Source organism: Excalfactoria chinensis, chromosome 2, assembly GCF_039878825.1.
Source record: "Excalfactoria chinensis isolate bCotChi1 chromosome 2, bCotChi1.hap2, whole genome shotgun sequence".
Taxonomy (NCBI): domain Eukaryota; kingdom Metazoa; phylum Chordata; class Aves; order Galliformes; family Phasianidae; genus Excalfactoria; species Excalfactoria chinensis.
The window spans coordinates 25,258,587-25,269,323 of record NC_092826.1 but is presented as its reverse complement, the minus strand read 5'-3'; the positions used below and the strand labels follow the sequence as shown (position 1 = coordinate 25,269,323).

Below are 10,737 nucleotides of genomic sequence, written 5' to 3'. Positions count from 1 at the left end.
TATTATTGGGTGTGTGGACAACAATTAAGACCATAATTATCTAGAGAGAGTTGAGGAAACAAAATAATCTGAAGTGTGATCTTTTCAACTCTTGGAAACAAAAAGCTGATGTCTCAGAGAAGTATTCTTTTCTCTCAAGGAGCACGGCAACTGAATCATATCTATGGCCTATCTAATTCTCCAGCAGTGCCAGAATCTAACAGCATGAAACATTTACAGTGGCCCCCATGGAGAAAACATCAGACAGTTTGTCTGTAGCTTGTAACCTGAAGAAAGGCATGGGGATTTAGACTGAATTTAGATTTTATAAATGAAATTGTAACCAATTCTAATAACAGCCATTGCTTTCTTTAAATTCAGAATACAAGTAGTGAATACAGGACTTACCTATCTCAGTGAAACTTCAGAAAGCACACAAAAATTTCAGCTTTTCTGCTGCATGTCTAAATGATGGAAAATAGATACCCCAAAATAACAATTCAACGTTAGCAGGGAGAAAATTTAAGATTTTCACTGAAATTCAATTTAAATAGACATCATTTGGTGCAGAGGATGAAGTAACCATTGTTACATGGTGAAAAAAATAATACCACTCATGCAGGATTAGAAAAATGCTTGTACAATATTCCACATGCTTCTCACCTCTGATTAAAGCTGAATCTACTCACTGCAATCTCTGAACTCCAAATTACAGTAAAATTTTGCAAAGTCACTTGTGGAGTCCCATCCTGAGTAGCTGGATATCTGCTTAGCTTATGGTTGTTTGGACTGTGATATTAAAGCATATCTGCAACACGTTACAAAGGAGGTGAACAATTATTCAGTTGAAATACTAAAATCAAAGTAGCTTAAATGGCATGGAATGTTGGTGCAGCTAACACTCATGCTACTTTTGGTTTTCTGGAAGTATTTGGTAGATAAACTAATTTGTTTATGTCTACATGATCTTTGGAATGGATAAGCAGAGATTATCACTTATTTAGTGAATGTTTGTAATTTCACGAGTGTTTGATATTTTCTGGAGCTTGAATATTCTCCAAACACTTGAGATAACAAAGAATGTGTAGTAGATATAAAAGTAAAAACAGTCTTATTGAAAGGTTGGTATTTGTAACATCCAGAACTTCACTTTGGAGTGCACTTAATCATGTCTTATGCCAACCCAGCACAGACATGGGCAAAGAATTTAATTACCACCAGGCAGTAAGAGGAAATGTGAAGCAACAGAAGAGAATCCAAAGGAGAGCAAAAAGAAAGATCAGGAGTTTAAAAAGCAATTTTGATAGAAGATACTATACTTTGCTGAAGATACTATATAGAACACATAGAGATCAGGGAATTAAGTAGGCATTTCATGGTATTATTTCTAACAAGTGCTTTACCTGTCTTCTATGACTGTTTGCATGAAACACTTCAATTTCATTATAAAGCTTGAAGTCAGAGCTTGGTAATTCCACTTCTATTTGTGCAGACATAAATGTGCTGTTTATTCATCTTGCAGATCAGAACCTTCCCTCTTGAGGTATTTTAAGGTTTTCATGTATATTTGTTACAGTTACTGCTGTGATAGCATCAACTTCTACCTGAAGTCAAATTTCTGACCTGTTTCCTGGCATTCCTCCTGTCCACAGGAGAAGGAAAAGCTTCATAATACTATGTTTTCTATCAAACTAGGTCTGGAATCAAGAAGACCTGACTTGAAAATATCTGGTCATTCTATTCAATGTATCTGGAAATGTGCATGACGTTTGCAGTCACAGTAATTAGTACTTTTTAATTCTAAATCAGATTACAACTTCACAACTAAAGGGGAAGAAAAACATTTTCTTTTTTACTGCCTCCTGTCCCATGGATCTCTGTAAATTATAGAATCATAGAATTGCAGAATGGCTCAGGTTGGAAGGGAAAACAAGGATCATGAAGATCCAACCCCATTGCTGCATGCAGGGCCAGCAGCCTCCATATCTAATACTAGACCAGGCTGCCCAAGGCCCCATCCATCCTGGCCTTGAACAGTTCCAGGGACAGAACATCCACAACCTCCCTGGGCAGCCAGTGCCAGCACCTCACCACTCTCTAGGCAAAGAACTTCCCGTTGACATCCAACCAAAATCTTCCCTCCTTCAACTTAGAACCATCATAAATTAAATACGGATAAACAGGCCATAGAATTAAAAACGTTTATTTAATTATTGCGCTCCCTGGTGGTCTAGTGGTTAGGATTCGGCGCTCTCACCGCCGCGGCCCGGGTTCGATTCCCGGTCAGGGAAGGTGTTATTTTTCAGTCGGCCTCCGCCGCTAGAACGGCGTCACGGTTGCGGGCCCCCCTCGGTGTCAGGGTCCCTGCTGTCCCTTGTGCCATCGACAGGCACTACTGAAAAGAGCCCGGTCCCATCAATTTGATTCCAGCACCTTAGGTCTGTGTAAAGATTGATGAGATCCTCTGTCAGTCTTTTCCAGGATGAATAGTTCCAGGTCTCTCAGGCTTTCCTTGTATGGGAGATCCTCCAGGCCCCTAATCATCATTGTGGCCCTAAACAACGGTAGTGACATGCAGAAAAATAGTGTTCTGTAGCTGTGAATGTGCTCTGTTAGGCAGCGTCATTGTGCTCTTTCTCAGCACAAGAAGGACATGGAGGTACTGGAGCAGGTCCAGAGAAGGGCAACAAGGCTCGTTAAGGGCTTAGAGAATCAGCCCTACGAGGAGAGGCTAAGGAAGCTGGGGCTGTTTAGTCTGAGGAAGAGGAGGCAGAGGGGAGACCTTATCGCTGTCTTCCAGTACCTGAAAGGTTCTTACAGTGAGAGTGGGGCAGGTCTCTTCTCACTAGTGACATGTGACAGGACGAGGGGAAATGGCCTCAAGTTGCGCCAGGGCAAGTTCAAGTTGGATATTAGGAAGAACTTCTTTACAGAAAGGGTGGTTAGGTACTGGAATGGGCTCCCCAAGGAGGTGGTTGAATCGCCATCCCTGGATGTGTTTAAGAGCCGTTTGGATGTGGTACTCAGGGATATGTTTTAGCAGAGGTTTGTTGTTGTGGTGTTGTTTTGTGGTTGTTTTTTAAGAGATAGTCTACTGGTTAGGCTGTGGTTGGACTTGATGATCTTCAAGGTCTTTTCCAACCTGAGTAATTCTATGATTCTATGATTAGTAAAGGAAGTAGCTCCAGCTGTAAAAATGAAAGCATGTCCTACGATAACTTCTCCCATTACTCATGTGCTCACTTGGACTTGCAGAGATAGTTAGAACTTTTATTCTGGGCAGTATTTGAGTATTTTCTATTGTAAAAGCCCTTCTAAAGCATTTCAGTTCCTTCTGGCAGTTCAGTCACTCAATGTGCAGCAGCACTGGAGTACAGTTTTCTTTAACCCAGGAGTAAAGGGAACAAATATCAAAAACACTCAGTATTTGCTTAAAACCAATGTTGCTGTTCTACTGAGATTAATTTACAAACAGGATTCCAGTGTGCCTGAGATCGAACAATCTACCAACCAAATAATTTACACAGTTACTGAAATGTAACAGAATATCATTTATATGAGCTTTCTTCCCAATTTAAGGTTTACTATGTTAAGTCTTTTCAGCAGAAGACCTAGGCTACTCTTACTATATCAGTAAGTTATTCATTTTCTAGTCTTTTTGTGTAACTAAACAAACATACTTTTAATTCTGTCGCTTGTGTAGGAAGTGAAGCAAACAAATGCATTGCCTTCCTTGGATTAAATCAATATTTGAAGTGTAGATTTCACTTTATGGGCCACAACTGCTTCTTCAAAAAACATCAAACACCAAACTAATGCAAAATTTTTAAAAAATAAAATAAAATAAAAGCAACCAAAACCTAAAAAAACCCAGCCATTCATATATTACCACAATAACATACCTTCGGTTATTTCTAAATCTGAGGCCAAAGGACAACAACAAAAAAGCCTTTGAGTACTGTATAAAAATTAACAACTACCGCCTTGAGATTTTCTTGTACAATAATATTGCTATCCTTATTCTAAAAACACAGCCTTGCAGGAAGCAGATTCATTATGTTTGATAAGGAATCACATCTGACTCGAAAATCAAGAGAAGGATTTCCTTATTGCAAATGCTGGACCCTGACGTATTCTAGAGCTTACTGATGACATTTCTCAAATGAAAGATCTTGAGAGTTAGACTGAAAAGTTTCTCATATATTTTTAATTTAAATATCACTGTCTTTTAAGGTAACCCACATTGAGATTTTTGCACAAGGCACAGAGAAACAATGGCCTAAACATTTACTTGAATTGGCATTTTTGGGGAATCGGAATTAGCCAAGAGGCTATGCTGCAAAGCAGCTGGAATGTATTGCATTAAATTTCCATATACTAAATTAAAAATATAAACATACCAAGTTGTTACTGGAACTGTTTTCTGTATTGCTTTTCATCCTCATTTTTAACTTCTTTGTTTGTTTGTTTGTTTTTAATCTTACTGTGTTGTTTCCTCATCATAAGGATATTAAAGAACTAAAAATTAGAGTTTTACATTTGAGTAATTCTTAAGAGGTAGTAGAGTTAGCAAAATGAAATGAATAAAATATGAGAAAAAGAAATAAATGCCCAAGTTTAAGCGGCCTCTTTACATTACACAGTGATTTATCTCTGAAGTTTATCTCAAGTTCTTTACTATGAGAGTGGTGAGGTGCTGGAACAGGCTGCCCAGAGAGACTGTGGATGCCCCCTCCCTGGAGGTGTTCAAGGCCAGGTTGGATGCACCCTGGGCAGCCTGATGTAACATTAAATGGGGAGCTTGGTGGCCCTGTCTGTGGCAGGGGGGTTGGAGCTTCTTGATCCTTGAGATCCCTTCCAACCCGGGCCATTCTATGATTAAACGTCCTCGCATTCGAGAAATAGGCCGCTCTCGGCGTTGTCCGGCTGGAATTTCAGAAGGATATCTGGCTCCATCTAGTGACAGATATGTCGCACATCGGGCTTCACTCTGAAGCTACACAACGTCCGAGTCTGAGCTCCGGGATTCGGGCAGCCTAAACATATCCCTCTCGCACCTGAGTTATTTGTCCCCGTGTTAAACAACAGTGCGAACTCTCAGTACATCAGGGGTTTGAGAATTTATTCACGTTCGTATCAGATAGAAGTAGGAAATGGAAAGTGGAGCAGTAATTAAGATGCACATGTGGTAGGATGTAGATGTTCTCCCTTCCAAATGACTGAAGTCATCACAGTGTCCAGCCCTTCCCCAGCTGTTCTCTCTTGCAACAAAATCTTCTCTGATCCCTACTTTTAATCTATTTTTATTCTATCTTATTCTGCCTGAAATTTTAATAACACGTCCATCCTTTGGTATCCTGCCTTTTTTTATCCCAGTCCAAGCTTTTCTCACAGCTTTCAATAACATCCATCCTGGTCAGTGGTCATTTCCTCATATTCATTTTTCTTTGTGCTTTTCATTGTCAGCAATACACATCCACATCATCTTCACTCATAAAGCAGTGGGAAAGTCAACAAAGCTAAAAATACCAGAACACCATGCCATCAGAAGTGCAGTTTTTATCTTCCCTGGTTGTTCTATTTCTAGTCAGGTCAGGAAATGTAAACAATAGCTCCAGAGCTCGTTGATTTTCAAATTCATTTTTGTGTTGTTTGCTCTACAATGAACAACATACAAAAAAATATATATACACATATATTTCATTTTGGATGCTTATATGTTCTGTTTATAGATAGGAGTGTTTTATGGTAGTGATGGTTATTTGTTTTGGGGGCAGATTTCACATGTTAAATCCCTGTTAGTCCTCGTGAAGAGGCTCTTCTCACTTTTGTGTACTTTATTATTTCCTCATGATGCATCATGCATTTAAACATAATGTTTGTACAGCAGAAAATAACACAGAATATTGTGAGAACTGGTGCAACAACCTAGATTCAATGAAGGAAGAAATAATGAGGGGTCTCCCTTCAATACACTGAATATGCAGGAGCTCTTTCCAAATTAATTATTATTTAACAGGGACTTAATGTAGTTAAGAACACGTTACTATCCAGCAGATTAGAAACCAACTTGAAAGTGACAGCATAATACAAAGAGCTTTAATGATTCTAAATTAATTCTCTTTCATTCTGGGTCTGAATGTTTAACATTTCACACACTGCTTTTCTCTCAAGTCAAGATCAGATGCAATAGGCATTAAAATCTGAGTTTTCATCCTGCTTTCCAGAACCCGTTTTCAAGAATAATAACTTAGATAGGTGGTGGCAGCCAGCAAAGAGAAAATAACAAATCATAGTAGGAACATTCTTCTGCATTTAGTAAATTCTTTATATCGGGGTTTAAAACTGATAGAGTTCAGAAACCGAAAACGTAATTATGTCACCAGAATTAATCATCCATATGCTCAGTGCTTTTTGTCTTATGATTTGCAATTATCTGCCATAAAAAGACAGAAAGCAGACTTCTGGTGTGATCCGCATTGCAACACAAGCATACTCGGCCATGCCAATTGCATTGGAGTGCTTAGCTGCTATGTTTAAAGAGCAAGAAGCAAAGGATCTTTCTGATATCTATCACAAACTTGATCCTATGTTAGCTAAATTCTGAATTCATCTTTGTGTCAGTGCTGAAAATTATTCACACCAAAGTAGCCCAGTTTGGTAACCAAGTGCATAAGTTTTGTAAAATTCCAGCCTCACTTCTGAAAACATTCCAGAGCTTTGTTAATTCTCTCAAATCTTCCATAGTTTTTCAGCTACTGATAATGGTTTTCTCCTGGCTTCCCTACACGGAATTACCACTTTAACTCTCTGATAAAATCCTTCTTATTACAATGGTATATAATTCCCTGAACAAAGACCAAAAACCAGGAGGCTTGCTGACCTACAAAGCTGCAAGATTAATTTTTGAAGGCATGGGAGGGGAAGGTATCAGTGAGATATGTTTGTGAACCCAATATCAAAATAACACTCCTAACAAGGCATAGGAGTAAAAGATGCATTTCACATAAATACAAAAGTTAGTCAAGATAGGAAAGTTGGGAGTACATAGTTGCTGTGAAGGCTCTAAGCAAAGTCAGAGTGCATTAGCTGGGAGTGTTAGCATTGGGTGTGCCTGCTGGGTACAGAGCTGTTGTTGGCACAGGAATACGGCCTCCCGTGTACAAAGGCTTAGCTATCTGCAAGATCTTGCTTTAAAAAAGCCACTCAGCATGACAGATGGATTGTGTCTGTTCAAGTGTAGCCTATCATAATTCACAATTCTCATATATTTTAAGTATCTGTAGTGTATTGTGTTCAGATGGCAAGGTTTTGGTAGTGGGGGGGCTGCAGGGGTGGCCTCTGTGAGGAGTCACTCCCCACGTCAGAACAGATCCAGCTCCAGCTGCTCCAGATGGGACCGGTTGCTGCCAGAGCAGAGCTGTCAGCAATGCTGGGTGTGCTCTGGGAGTGCAGATTTAGGAAAAGGAAAAACTGCTGCACAACAGCAGCTGGGAGAGAGCAGTGAGAAATGTGAGAGAAACAGCACTGTCAGCGCAGAAGGATGGCAGGAGGTGCTCCAGGTTCCAAAGCAGGAGCCCAGGAGAGGCCCATAGAGGAGCAGTCTGACTTCCTGCAGCCCATGGGTACCAGGTGGAGCAGATCTCACCCTTGCAGCCTTGGAGGAGCCTGCTGGGCAACAGCAGACAAGGCCTTAAGGAGCCACAGCTAAGCTACAACTCTGCTGCCCATGGGAATACATTGCTGGCTACTTAGAGTACTCAGGTGCTTCAGGTGTGTTTCATATCCATCTTACAAGAGCTGTGGGTATCCAGGATCCTCAGAAGAGCAGAATCTCAGTCTACATCTTACAGTCAGAATTGTTCTGCTTTTGTTTCAGAAAAGAGGGATTTCAATAGATCATATTCTGGAAGGATTTTTAGGAATGGGTCACATCCTTCCATCAGAAATGTACTGCAGACATCCCAACATTTACCAGGTTTAAGGAGTGTTGACGTGTTGAGCTTTCAGTGCCAATACAAATATATGTTAAAAAATCCAGAGCACTTGGACACGTTGCATTCCAGAAGTCTCTCAATCCATTTGCATACTATTGAGCTACATCAGAAACTGAAAACACTTTTAATCTGCCTAACATACCGTTCCTAACTATTTTTACCTAGCTGATATAAGTAAATAAATAAATGCATAGGTAAAAATAATTTGCCAGGCAGAACAGCTGAAAGAGAGTAGACCAAAGGTTATGTCTTTAACATCACTTCTGATTTCTCAGTAAGGGAGGTGAATTTTCTACTGACTAGGTAGGAATTAGAGAGTGTTAAGTCAAAAATCTTCCACACGCAAACAGAAAGAGTCACACAGAGATGAAGAAAACTTTTCATGTCACACAAAGAATCAGCTTTCTACACTGACAGTAGTGAAACGGGAACCTGATTATTATATATGTAAGCAATTGCACAGTCAAGACTTCAGTGACTTTGTTTCTGGGTAAGCAAAACCACAATTTCAGGAGGGATCTGCCTGACTAAAGCCACAAAATCTATTTCTAAATGAGAGTAACCGAATTCATGTGATTTAGGCTCCACATTCCATGGGCATTCCCTTACTCACTCTTCTGCTGACTCTTTGTCATTTGTTCTCCAGCATTAAGCTCGTGTTCGGGAGCTGTCAGTGCTGCTAAAAAAAGAGAAAGAGGAAGCTCACAGAAAATCTGAGGATATGGCAAAAATGTGTATAAAAAAAGATAAATGTTGTTCAGCTCTTCTGAGTAAATAATCATTGTATGTGTTTGCCATTTTTTTTACCTTTAGATGAGTTGAAAACACACTAAAAAGCCCAGAATTTTTTGTGTAGTTCTTTCCAAGTTTATTTTCTTTAGTAGAGGTGAAGGAACTGGAGGTGGTTCACAGCGGTCTCATGATGACCTCTTGTGGTTAAAACATACACACATTTTGTTGCTCGGTTTCTCAGAAACTCTTGGTCCCAGAGGTTAATATGTGCTATTAGATCTGAATGGCGCTGTGTTGCTGATTCTGCTTTAACCTGAGTTAACTTCTGCTCACAAACATGCTATCAGTATTTGCTTAGCTCACTGCTGGGAAATTCTTTTAAAAATATCTCAACCTTTGTACTCCACAAAGTTATCAGTGAGAGTATTGTATTTTCCTGCATGGCAGTTCGTTAAAGCTAATTTGTAGCTCTAATTAACTTCCTTAATTTGAAGAACTATAATTTTTGAATAAAAATCCCAAAATGTCAAAGAAATCACACAGCACCAGCCACTAGTTGCAAGAAATTACATCATTAGGTACTGAAAGTGCTCTCTCGTATCTTTCATATAAAAATGCAGTCATTGTATGCACTGTTTCTAAGTTTTGTAGCTGAAGATGTCTCCTTTCCCCCACAACTTTACTTGTAACAAAAAAAAATCAGAGACCTGAGCACTTCCTGATGCCTCTGAATATAGCCTAGTAATTCAGATAATATCCTCTGACACCTTATCCAACAGATGAGGTGACCTTTCTCTAACAGATAAAATCACTCAGTAGTTTAGTCTGCTTCCCTAAAACCTCCAAAAATAGAGATTTCATGAAACAAGTTTGCTGAGTGATAACACTTCATGAGATGGTCCTGAAAGTGGTATTTTTGGATCTCGCAGTAGCACTTTCTGACTGGACGACCTCCAGTGGTGTTATTTGCACCTGCCAGTCAGTATTTACATGACCCCGAACCTTACTAAATTTAGGATCTACTGCAAAGCCATTTCTGCACTGGCTACTGCCTGGAGCTGTGGCAGTTCCTCAGCAGCCCAGCCTTGGGTTGCCAGCAGCTTGGATGTCCTCCATTGTCCAATAGTGGCAATCGCAGCTGGGGAGGGCAGGTTCAGCTGCTGCGAGGCACTCCTTGTTTAGCTAACGCACACGTTTAGAGATGTGTAGGGTAAAAACAAACATTGCCAATGGTGTACACAACAGTGAGTCCCTTGTGCTTTAATTTTCTCTTGCTAATTTTCACTTGAAAAAAACAAAACAATAGTAACAGAGATTGTTGAGTGGAAAAAGCCAATAGCAGAACAAAAAGAAAGCAGGTTGCAGGCTTAAAGTAAATGTGGATATCTTCACATGGCAATAAGGAAGAACTTACAGAGATAGCATATCTTGAAGAACGTCCCTGGATTTTGAAACATCATCGGTGAACCTACATCAGGGTTTTGCATCCTGTGTATTGGAAATCTGAACACGGTGAGCATGCAGAGTTGTGGGACAAATCCAGATTGCTTGTTTAGGGATTGGGCACCACATCTTCCTTATTCATCTTTTGCTGTATTAGCTCCACAATGCTACACTGACTTACCTAAAATCATTTGCCCAGATTTCAAAAATCAAAACTCTACATAGCATTTGAATTCTCAGATAATTATACTTGCATATCTGAACAGATGAGTTTTTAAATGTCTAAAGTACTGTCATTGTTTCTCCTGCAACTGGTTATAGTTGTGGAATTAACCTTATCAGCTGGCGTCAATTTTAATCCAACCCTTCAGCTACAAGCACATCTTGCTCAGCTCAGCTGCCCAGCCTGGTACCTTGTAGCTTCTTTGAGATGACTGGGATCTCCAGACCAAGGAGCCAGGTGACACCAAGTTGGGAGGTAGTGTTGATCTGCTTGAGGGTAGGGAGGCTCTTCAGATGCATCTGGATCACTGGGCTGAGGTGTATGGGTTGACGTTCCACAAGGACAAGTGCCAGGTCCTGCACT

The 10,737-nt window shown here is 40.0% G+C and overlaps 1 non-coding gene across 1 annotated transcript; it reads left to right on the top strand.

The window, feature by feature from the left end:
- The first annotated feature begins 2,198 nt into the window (after positions 1 to 2,198).
- Positions 2,199 to 2,270, top strand: TRNAE-CUC (transfer RNA glutamic acid (anticodon CUC)). Its single transcript has one exon. It is a non-coding gene; the product is annotated as a tRNA-Glu (tRNA).
- The last annotated feature ends 8,467 nt before the right edge of the window (positions 2,271 to 10,737 follow it).